This window comes from Hemibagrus wyckioides, linkage group LG23 (genome assembly GCF_019097595.1).
Source record: "Hemibagrus wyckioides isolate EC202008001 linkage group LG23, SWU_Hwy_1.0, whole genome shotgun sequence".
Taxonomy (NCBI): domain Eukaryota; kingdom Metazoa; phylum Chordata; class Actinopteri; order Siluriformes; family Bagridae; genus Hemibagrus; species Hemibagrus wyckioides.
In genome coordinates, this window is record NC_080732.1 from 6,071,571 (window position 1) to 6,082,353 (window position 10,783).

Consider the following 10,783-nt stretch of genomic DNA (forward strand, 5'->3'; position numbering starts at 1 on the left):
GTCGGGTTCCTGTAAGCGGAATTAGCTGATTCTGTTTTGCGGTAACATTCAATGTTTAACCAAATTCAGTTCAGTTGCAGTGTGTGTGACCTTGCCTCTGTTTGATTAAACCGGTGTAATATCAGGAAAATCATTCATTCTTTTTTTTCTCCATCGATTCATTTCTTTATCTTCAGCGCAGCTATAGTCATTGGGATTATATGTCGCGAATCAACCAGCCATAAGTTGGTCCGTAATATTCAAAGTAGGGGAGTAGTGTTCATATTTCAGTAGTGATCAGTGTATGAAATAGTGATTATTTACATATTTGAAAGATGTTAAATTAGTCCTCCTGCACCAGTTACCATCAGATTTCACACAGTTAATGAAATTGGGTCCATCTGTGTGTGATTAAAGTGTGACATGACCCCAGTGTTACTACACCTGGGTCAGGAAGGGCTCTAGAACATACCTAAACAAACAGCATGAAGACCAAGGAGCTAGCAAAACAAATCTGGGAGAAAGTTCTGAAAAGGTATCCGATCAAGATTTGGGTATAAAAAACGATCCCAGGTCCCAGTGCCATTAAATTTATTATTAAAGCACGGAAAAGAACATTGCTCAACATTGCACCAAAGGTCCAGGTAAGGAGGGCGATAATCCGAGAGGGCAAGGTTAATTGAAAGAGCTGGAGATACCCATAGCTCAAATCGGACAAAACATGAACGAGTCTAATCAAAATCCCATTTGCAGTTTGTTGCTGAAAGACATGGACATTCAGCAACCATGGATTTGATTTTGTTCTGGTCATAAAGCATCGTCTTTGGTGGAAACCCAATGTTATGCATCACCCTGAGAACAGTGAAGCATGGTGGTGGTAGCTTTATGCTTTGATGCTTGTTTACCTGTTGGCTTAAAACCCTCCTTAATCTGTCTATCTGCTTCAGGTCCAGGTTTCAATGTGGAAAAAGTTTCTAGGGATTGTGTTTTATCATTTTTCAAGCCACATTTGTCACTAATTCAAACAAAAAAGGAGGTATTTCATTGCATATCTTGCCATGTGCTGAGGTAATTTAGTGATGATACCTTCTACGTTTAGCCACTTTAACCTCCGGTACAAATCTGAATGGATTTTACTAGGCTGCTAGACTAAATTTGGGGTGGAAATTGTATCTTATGTACCGATATGGCGCTTAAAAGTAATCTTGTGGCATTCTGTCACACCGTTTCAAAACCTTCGTTTCCTGCTCTGGCTTCCAAATAGGGCAGGATTTCTCACACAGTGTTTCCTATTTAGGTGGCCTCCTCCGTGATAATATTATTGTATCTGTTGAATGTTGTAGTAACCTACTGATTATCTGCACATGCCTACAGCCTCATTGTTGATAGTGGAGGATTTAGAGCTTTGTCTCCTCTCGGGTCGGCGCTCCGAGTGTAATAGAAGTCATCCCATCCATGATCCTGCTACTGCTTCAGTGCTCCTGCTTTTCTTTTCTTTTCTTTTTTTTCCCCCCCTGCAACTAATTTTGGAAGCAGAGAGAGAGAGAGATATGATTTAAACCTCCTTTTTTGCTAATTACTTTCAGAACGTAATTAAAAAGGCGTACTTCATGTTACCATCTAATAAGCCGGAGCCGACTCCCCGGCGGACGAACAGGCCCTGAAGACGTCCAGGACACGATTAAATCCGTTACCAGCTTCGGCATGATTATCAGCATGATTATTATCCCCCCGGTCCTCTGCAAAATCTTTTTTATTCCCCCCCACACACTTAATGACGGACTCGTTCTCTCTGGTAATTGTTCCGGGATGAGTGTGTGTGAGGTTTTTTTTTTTTTTTTTTTTTGCATTTCAGCTCACACTTTATTGACAGCCTTCTTCAGTCTGTAGTTTTTATTTAATTCACTCTTAATGAATATATTACACTAGAAATGTGAGTAGATTAAGTAATCATATTTCAGTCATTTTCACAGGCTGACTTGGGGTAGGGGCGTGGTTTTTTTTTTTTTAATAAGAAAATAATGATTAAGTATTTATTACAAAAAAATAAAGTTGTTTTGTTGGCAAATACAAGACTAAAGAGGGACTGTATAGCTGTCATGATAATTTATTTATTCAGCCTGTGGGGTTGCAGGTTGCGTGTGTGTTTTTATAAACAGTACACACTGTGTGTGTGTGTGTGTGTGTGTGTGTGTGTGTTTAACAGTCTTCCATTTAGGACACAATGTAGGTGATGTAAACCAACGCAACTACATTTTAAGCCTTCTCCCAAATGAAATTTTAAAGCCATATTGAATTAAAAAAAATCATCGTATTCCTGAGTCGGCAATCTAACGGCGCCTTTAACAGGTACGTCTTCATCCAGAAAATGTTCAGCCGCTGTGGGTCGTAAATCACACAAAGTTTAGTCGGTATTGTATTCAGTATTTTTGAGCATTTATGGTGGGATTTCAGAGCCTCAAATAAATCAGTGCAATCTCTCGGTGCGGGTTTGACGTCCTGTAACTGATCAATATTCAGAATTGAAAACCGTCACACTTGTTCTCATTTTGCATGAAAATGAGACACGTTACTTTAGGCAAGCATCGTTCTCCAAACTTAACCACTTAACACACACACACACTTCTCTATCTTCCCTTCTTCCTTCCATTGAAGAATTTGTCTCAGTAATCTGTTTTTATTTTTGTAGATTCTGGATTATAATCACACACACACACACCATATTTATATATATCTGTAATAAGTTTATATATCCCTTTCCCTTTTCACTAGAGAATTCCGCTCTCGAGCCAGATGACATAAACCAGTAGCTGATCTATATAATCACCACGAGGCCTCCGGCTTCAGGTGCTTCCTGATGGATGAAGTCCAGATTCTCTCCCTCGTTTTTTCTCGCCCTTTCAGCGAGGCAGGGCGTTTCTGACTCTAGATCAGTGCCGAAGCAGCTCGGGGTCTTTAAATAGCTTAAACCGCACTCTGTCTGACTGGTCTGGGAAATCTCAGCTGTCTCACTGATACACACTGATATCATGCAGCTCTCGTGAGGGCAACATCACCGAGCTGCCTGAGTGGGAATATCACTTTCGCTGGAGTCAAGTCGATATAGCATGAATATATCATGATGCGCAGTGTATGTAAAGATAATTAGCTGAATACAGTGCAGTCTGTACACCGACCAGGCATAACATTATGACCACCTGCCTAATATTGTGTTGGTCCCCCTTTCGCTGCCAAAACAGCCCTGACCCGTTATGCACTGTGTATTCTGACACCTTTCTAATCAGAACCAGCATTACCTTCCTCTTCAGCAATCTGAGCAACAGTAACTCGTCTGTTGGATCGGATCACACGGGTCAGCCTTCGCTCCACACGTGCATCAATGAGCCTTGGCTGCCCATGACCCTGTCGCCGGTTCACCACTGTTCCTTTCTTGGACCACTTTTGATAGATACTGACCACTGCAGACCGGGAACACCCCACAAGAGCTGCAGTTTTGGAGATGCTCTGATCCAGTCATCTAGCTATCACAATTCGGCCCTTCATCAAACTCGCTCAAATCCTTACGCTTGTCCATTTTTCCTGCTTCTAACACATCAACTTTGAGGACAAAATGTTCACTTGCTGCCTAATATATCCCACCCACTAACAGGTGCCATGATGAGGAGATCATCAGTGTTATTCAGTGCTCATAATGTTATGCCAGATCGGTGTACGTTACATTCTCATACCAAACATGTCGGGATATAACACTTTCTGATTCAAGGACGTCGTTAGAAGCGAGTTGTTCTTGAGCTTGTCTTCTGAATGGGACAGACTTTATCCCTGCTCGAAACACCTACTAAGGCAGTCTTCAAAGATTGTGAACGTTCTTGTGCATGCTAGCTACAGGAACTCTTATACTTAGCATTTCTGTTGTTTATCATGTTTAAATTGCCTCAAAAAGTGATGCAGTGATGCTTCTCTGTGTAACCCTGATTTATTTAATATGGTTTTCTGTAAAGATTTCAGTGTGTTGATAGAGAGCTAAGAAGCTAGCCGGCTATTTAGCAATTTAGGTTTAGCTGCTCAGCTAGCTATCTTTACGTTTTCACACTCCAACATATGGTTACAATTAATTATTGTCATAATGTCTGCCTTTGTTTACACAGGCATGAAGCAAACGATGCAAATAGAACTAAGAAGCTAGCCAGCTATTACAATTAAGCTACTCAGCTAGCGGCGCTTATCTTATTGCTGTAATGTACATAAACTAGTGGTTAAAAATTGTATATTGTTATAATGTCTTTCTTTTATTTTTATTTTTCTACACAGATAGTGAGAAGTTGACAATGCATATAGAGCTAAGAAGCTAGCCAGCTATTTACATTTAGCTACTCAAATGACAACAGGCTACTCAGGTAGCAACGTGTCTGTTATTTCTGTAATGTACGCACAATTACAACCAGCAGAGAATTGCGCTAATGTCTATAGAGCTAAGAAGCTAGCCAGTTTTGCTACTGAAATAAAATAAAAGCAAAAAAACAAGCTCCTCAGCTAGCAGTTTAAGTTATCACGCTAATGTAGACACTCTAACACATGGTTATCGTTATTTATTGTAATAATATCTGTTCTTTTTGTACGCAGAAAGTGAAGCTGACGATGCCTATAGATTCCCGCCGCTGCAGGAATGGCCTGAGTGTGTGTGTGGACTGAAACTGAGGTAAGATTTAATAAAAAATTGCATCATTTTGGAACGGTTAAGTTATCAATGTTTTGCTTTACTTGTCTGGTGACTGAGACATTGTTCATGCTAGCTGTTTCCCTAAAATGCCTTGAAAAAGTCTTGAACTAGTGAGCTGTAGTTATTATTAATATAGAGATTAACTAGTCTTTTGGTAGCGCTATTGGTTTAAAGCTTGCTAACATATTTAATAGGAATCTGAAACATTCAAAACATTTGTGAAAACATTTCAGGACAGGCGACGTGTTAAAAAGTCTAAGCTAGCTAGATAAAACGTTACTAGCTGTTTTAGTATTTGGAGTTGTCTTGGTTACAGCTAAACAAGCTGTATATAAATAGCTAGCTAGGTGGTTAACTGCTTTCAATGAAGTACATGGGTTTTTTCATGGTCCTGTCATTTAGCCATATTCCCCACACCATACCTGCTTTGGCTAATTTTAGCTCTTTTCTGGCTGGAAGAGTGTCTTGTTTTTGAAAGGCAGTTTGGTAAAAAGGATTTGGTGTTAAAATAAGAGATGAATGAAAGTGAGAGCTGGCGCGGTTTCTGCGGAGTTGTGACGCTGTTTCCTGTTAAACCGGGCTCGTGCAGCGAAAGAGGAACTCTTTCTTGTTTACACCTCAGCTCTCATGCTCATATTGTATCTGCGGTTATAATCGCTTGCCTTTTATCAGTTAGCAACAAGAAGCATTTTCCTATCTGTGGCCTCTAGGCTCTTGTTTGTTTGGTTGCACTTTTGCCATTGAGGACAGACCATGCATGCATGCATGTGTGTGTGTGTGTGTGTGTGTGAGTGTGTGTGTGAGTGTGAGTGTGTGAGAGAGAGAGAGACAGAGAGAGAGAGAGAGACAGAGAGAGAGAGAGAGACAGAGAGAGAGCGAACATATGTGTGTGTGTGTGTGTGTGTGTGTGTGTGAGAGAGAGAGAGAGAGAGAGAGAGCGTGTGTGTGTGTGTGTGAGAGAGAGAGAGAGTGAGTGAGAGAGTGAGTGAGAGAGAGAGAGAGAGAGAGAGAGAGAGAGAGAGAGAGAGAGAGAGAGTGAGTGTGTGTGTGTGTGTGTGCCACCTGCTCTGCCTTTTTCTGCCTTTGCTCTCATGGGTCACATGACTGAGGAGCCTCTCACATTGTTGCCAGGTCAGCTGTTTTTCCTCAGAATTGGGTTACTTTTGAATGGGTGTTGCTGGTTAATGATTTTTTTTGTCTGTTGGTGTACATTTGTGCATTGTCCATAAATTCTATATGATTATTTCTATCTCTACATTAAAAAAAGAAAAACTTTAGAATTCACACATTACTGTGTACTCGTTCATTTATTTATGGCAATGTCTGTAATAATACAAGACTTGGTGAAAGGGCTGTTTATTTTACTACAGCCTGTAGATATCAGAGTAGATATCACATTTGTTAAGGTTAACGTTGTTGAACCTGGGACAATGTAGATGTGAACATTTTGAGTTTTATTCAAAATGTTATTGGACTAGTGTTTTAGGGTCTCAGATTTGATGAGCTATAATTCTCTACTCAGGATCTGGCAACCCTGGCCTCTTGTTCTGAGCACAGTGTCAGAAGCCGGAGGAATTTTCACGTGCTGGCTGTGCGCTGCATGTGTGAGCTGTAAGTGTGTGTGGGCATGTTTTAACCCTTTGTGGGGTCATTTCGTCCTTTTTTTTGGTCCTCACAAATTAAATATATATAAAAAATGCAGCTTTTATCTTAAAACCATGAGCCAAAACCTTTCCTTTTGGTTACTGAGTTAGGTGTAAGTGTAAGCATAGCTTGCGTGTGTGTGTGTGTGTGTGTGTGTGTGTGTGTGTGTACGTCTGTTAGTTGGGGGAGGAGCAGCTCGAGATGCTCACATGAGATTTGCATGGCCAGTTCGTCAGCTGTCATTAGGAGCAGATGACTTGGAGGATAAGCTCCTCTTTAAGCTCCTCGTCGTCTTTCTTTTCCTCTCTCTTCGTTTCTTCTCGTGCACTTGTCTTTCTCTCGTCCCTCTCGTCTTACTATCATTTCATATGCAACCAAAACACTGTAGTATAGACCCAAAAAAAATGTGTGTTAAAGTGGGAATGTTAGGAAGTGTGTATTTAACATTCTTCTCGGCTGCATACAAAATCTCAAACTTCAATTACTCATAGAAGTAAGAAAATAGATAATAAAATATGGGATAGTGTTGTGATGTGGTGTGTGGATTAGGACACGCCCCTAGCCAGGGGCCAGTTGTCACGGCAACTCTGTAAGCATTGTTGTGGCTGCTGGACATATAACTTTCCACCCAAATGAATCATTTTTGCTAAATAGTCCACGTTTCATTGTTTTCAATTCCCACCGTTCCCTAGCTGTCAGCATTCTTTAACTTCTACTGCCGCTTAGTCGCTCGAAAAACTGCACCACAGCGAATCATCTCTCTCCACCTATCCCTGTCTTCTGCATCCTCAACACTTGCACCCACTAGCTTCATATCCTCATTTATTCCATCCATATACCTCCTCTTTGGCCTTCCTCTTTGCCTCCTGCCTGGCAGCTCCATGTCCAACATTCTCCTACCAATATACTCACTCTCCCTCCTCTGAACATGTCCAAACCATCAGAGGAGGGAGATCTCGATATATCTCAATCTGTTACAGGTTACTTACAGATATCTTCATGACGCTCTGCCTAACGATAGAGCGACTTACGAGACAGGAAAGCACCAAGGCAGGACATTCACAGCTGATCAGCCGAGACGTGGCTTATGTTCGGTGCTAACTCAAGCTACTAGGTAGCTAAACTACATGCTTCACAAATGTTGAGTTTCAGTTTTCAGAAAAACAAAACAACAACCCTCACTTAATGCAGGCACAACTCCTTCATAAAACTGACTAATGATTCGTGTCAGATTCTGACTCACACATCTGACGCGTGAACAAATTAATGATGATGAATACAGCTTGCATTAAAATGCCTTATGTCGCCTTTCAAGTTTGTCCAACACCAAATGTGTGATTCATCAGCAGGCAAACATCTGACATGTGTGGTGTTTATAGTGGGTTATCCTGCGTGTGGGTACACCACCAACAGAGTGACTAAGAAACCCAGGTTTTGACCAGAGAAAACGTTTAAGTTACAGTGACCAGCTGCTCGTTTCAATCTTCACGCCTTCTTAAAAGAATGGTTTAGAATAATATCATCTGCTCTTCGATTTCCTCCACATGGAATCGATCAGCCGAGACGTGTTTAGTGTTTGGGAACGACGATCTTGAACAAAAGTACTGTACACTGAGGATTCCAGCTGTGGAGAATCAAGGCCTGCTTACAATCAGGGAAGGAAAATTAAAACAAAAACTAATCGACATTTCAATTCAGTTCAGTTGAAATCAATTCAGTCGAATCATCTGGGTTGGATATCAGAGAAAACATCCTGAAAGGATTGAGACTTTTTTCTTTCGTTAGGATAGAATTCTTCTTTATTTAGACATTTCACTCCATTCGATTTTTATTAGTGATTAGATCTTGTGATAGAGAAATATCGGCGAGAATCAAGGAGAAGGTGTACGAGGCAGTAGTGAGACCGGCCGTGCTGTATGGTTTAGAGGCAGTGTCACTGAGGAAGAGACAGGAGTCAGAGCTGGGGGTAGCAGAGCTGAAGATGTTGAGGTTCTCTTTGGGAGTGACACGGTTGGAACAAGTACATCAGAGGGACGGCTCATGTTGGACGTTTGGGGGACAAAGTTAGGGAGGCCAGATTAAGATGGTTTGGACATGTTCAGAGGAGGGAGAGTGAGTATATTGGTAGGAGAATGTTGGACATAGAGCTGCCAGGCAGGAGGCAAAGAGGAAGGCCAAAGAGGAGGTATATGGATGGAATAAATGAGGATATGAAGCTAGTGGGTGTAAGTGTTGAGGATGCAGAAGATAGGGATAGGTGGAGAGAGATGATTCGCTGTGGCGACCCCTGAAGGGAAAAGAAGAAGAACCTGTAACAGATTGAGATGCAGTTCAGAGGCAGCCATCGCCACCACGTTGCCAGGATAATAGCATGCGATACAGATATACTTGTGCTAGTCCATTAGGCAAGTTTTGAAAGAACAGGAAGTACACACAAGGAAGTTGGCATGTATCACACAGCTGTAAGACCCTTTACTGTCTAAACCTCACTGCTCATTTGCATAATGAAACGCCCCTCCCCCAAATGACCAAATATGGTAGCCATTTAAAAAGCCCAGTAGTCTGCTTCTGTGGGAGCCTTAGTGCTAGGCTTAGGTGGTTATCATGTTTGGCTTATACCTCCATGGTTGGGGGTTCGAATCATGCCTCTGCCTTGTATGAGTGAAGTTATGCGTGTTCTCCTCCCCTAGCCCGAATCCATGCCGTAGGCTGATTGGCATCTCTAAATGATCTGTAGTGTATGAATGAGTGTGTGTGATCGTGCCCTGTGACGTGTTGGCACCCCACGTTGTGCCCCGAGTCCCCTGGGATGGACCCCTGGTTCCTCGTGACCTTGTGTAGGCTACAGAAAATGGATGGATGTATTGTGTATTCATACACAAACTGCTCTGTGTCTGTTTTCTCATGCCATTTGTTAAGAAATGGGCTGCCTTTATTCCTTCATACTTTCTGTCTTTTTTCCATTTTTTTTATCTAAATATCCAGAATTTATTTGTTTATTAAGTTGGTGAGAAAGCTTCTGTTTGGAATGAATGGAAGCAGACCTTTCTCTCTCTCTCTCTCTCTCTCTCTCTTTCTCTCTCTCTGGTCATTTTTGAATGTGTGTATGATCTCCCAGTGGCCCTCTGAAGTGGCCCTCTGTGTTAAAGATTTATGAACATGATCAGCTTCCCGGAAATGGATCATTTCGGAGATCGTTTAGAGCGACGGAGTGATGGCAGAACGAGCTCCTGAGTGGATGAGCGGGGCTGAGTTTTATTATTTTTCTTTCCGTCTCTTATTGTCTCTCGCTTATTTTCATTATTCACACTTTCTCCTTCAGACTGAGTCTCTTGGTTCTCATCTCACTAAAGAGCGCTCTCATTTACTTAGCCTCTCTCTCTCTCTCTCTCTCTCTCTCTCTCTCTCTGATTTCAGGCCTATGATTTAGGATGAGATGGTGCCTTGTTCTTCTCTTCCCTCCCTCTTTCCTCTCATCTGCTCTCTCATTGCAGACTGTTTTTTAGCCACTCCCTGTCATTTTCTCGATCCACCTCCTACATGCCATTTCTCTTCGTTTCTGCCTCCCTCTCTCTTTCTCTCTCTCTCTCTTTCTCTCTCTTTCTCTCTCTCTCCACTCAGCAAAAGAATGGGTGATTGAAACACTCATTCCTTGCACATTTGTCGTCCATTCATTTAGTCAACCGAGCGACTAATAAAGCCTTCTGTCTTTCTATCTGGGAGATTTTGTGGTCTTTCTTTCTTTCTGTCCCTCTTTTGGTTGCTTAATATACAAATATTTTAATTATATATATTAAATATATATTATTAATATAATAAATATATTAATATATATCGAGATCTCAGGTCCGATTATACTATATTGGGCTTTAGAATTGTGTTTAAAATGAAGTTTAGAATGAAAGTGTGTGGCATACACACAGCAATAACGGTTTACAAAATACCTTTGTCCTTGATTCATCCTGTCCTGGTTTGCTTTTCTTGCTTCCTTGGAGGAAGAAGCTAAGAAATGAGGAAAGGATAAAAAGGAGGCGGCGTCGAAAGAAATGAGAAACCGTCCTGTTCCGGTTGCCTGGAAACCAAACTGACGAGGCTTAAAATGGTAGCTGAAGTAATGTAGTATTAATAATAAAGAATAAATAATGCAATAATTAATAATAACGTCATAACCAGCGAATGAATATACGGTCACATGATCATGCGGGGGAGCAGACTCGGAGGAGCGGCTACCCTCTTACACACACGTGATTGGATAATGTCTGTGACTGACAGGGAAGAAATTCTAGATCGATCTATCTATCTATCTATCTATCTATCTATCTATCTATCTATCTATCTATCTATCTATCTATCTATCTATCTATCTATCTATCTATCTATCTATCTATCTCAGTTTGCCTTGTAGTTTTTCTTTCTTTCTTTCTTTCTTTCTTTCTTTCT

At 41.2% G+C, this 10,783-nt stretch overlaps 1 protein-coding gene across 4 annotated transcripts in view; it reads left to right on the plus strand.

Annotated features, from left to right (window-relative positions):
- ncoa2 (nuclear receptor coactivator 2) overlaps positions 1–10,783 on the plus strand; it is a 70,430-nt gene that overhangs the window by 11,464 nt on the left and 48,183 nt on the right. For 3 of the 4 annotated variants that reach the window (XM_058375837.1, XM_058375841.1, XM_058375838.1), the window contains exon 2: positions 4,603–4,678. The gene's annotated coding sequence lies outside the window, so the exon portion shown is untranslated. Of the gene's footprint in view, positions 1–2,297; positions 2,329–4,602; positions 4,679–10,783 lie in introns of those variants that run through there. The other variant, XM_058375839.1, reaches the window with a different exon arrangement.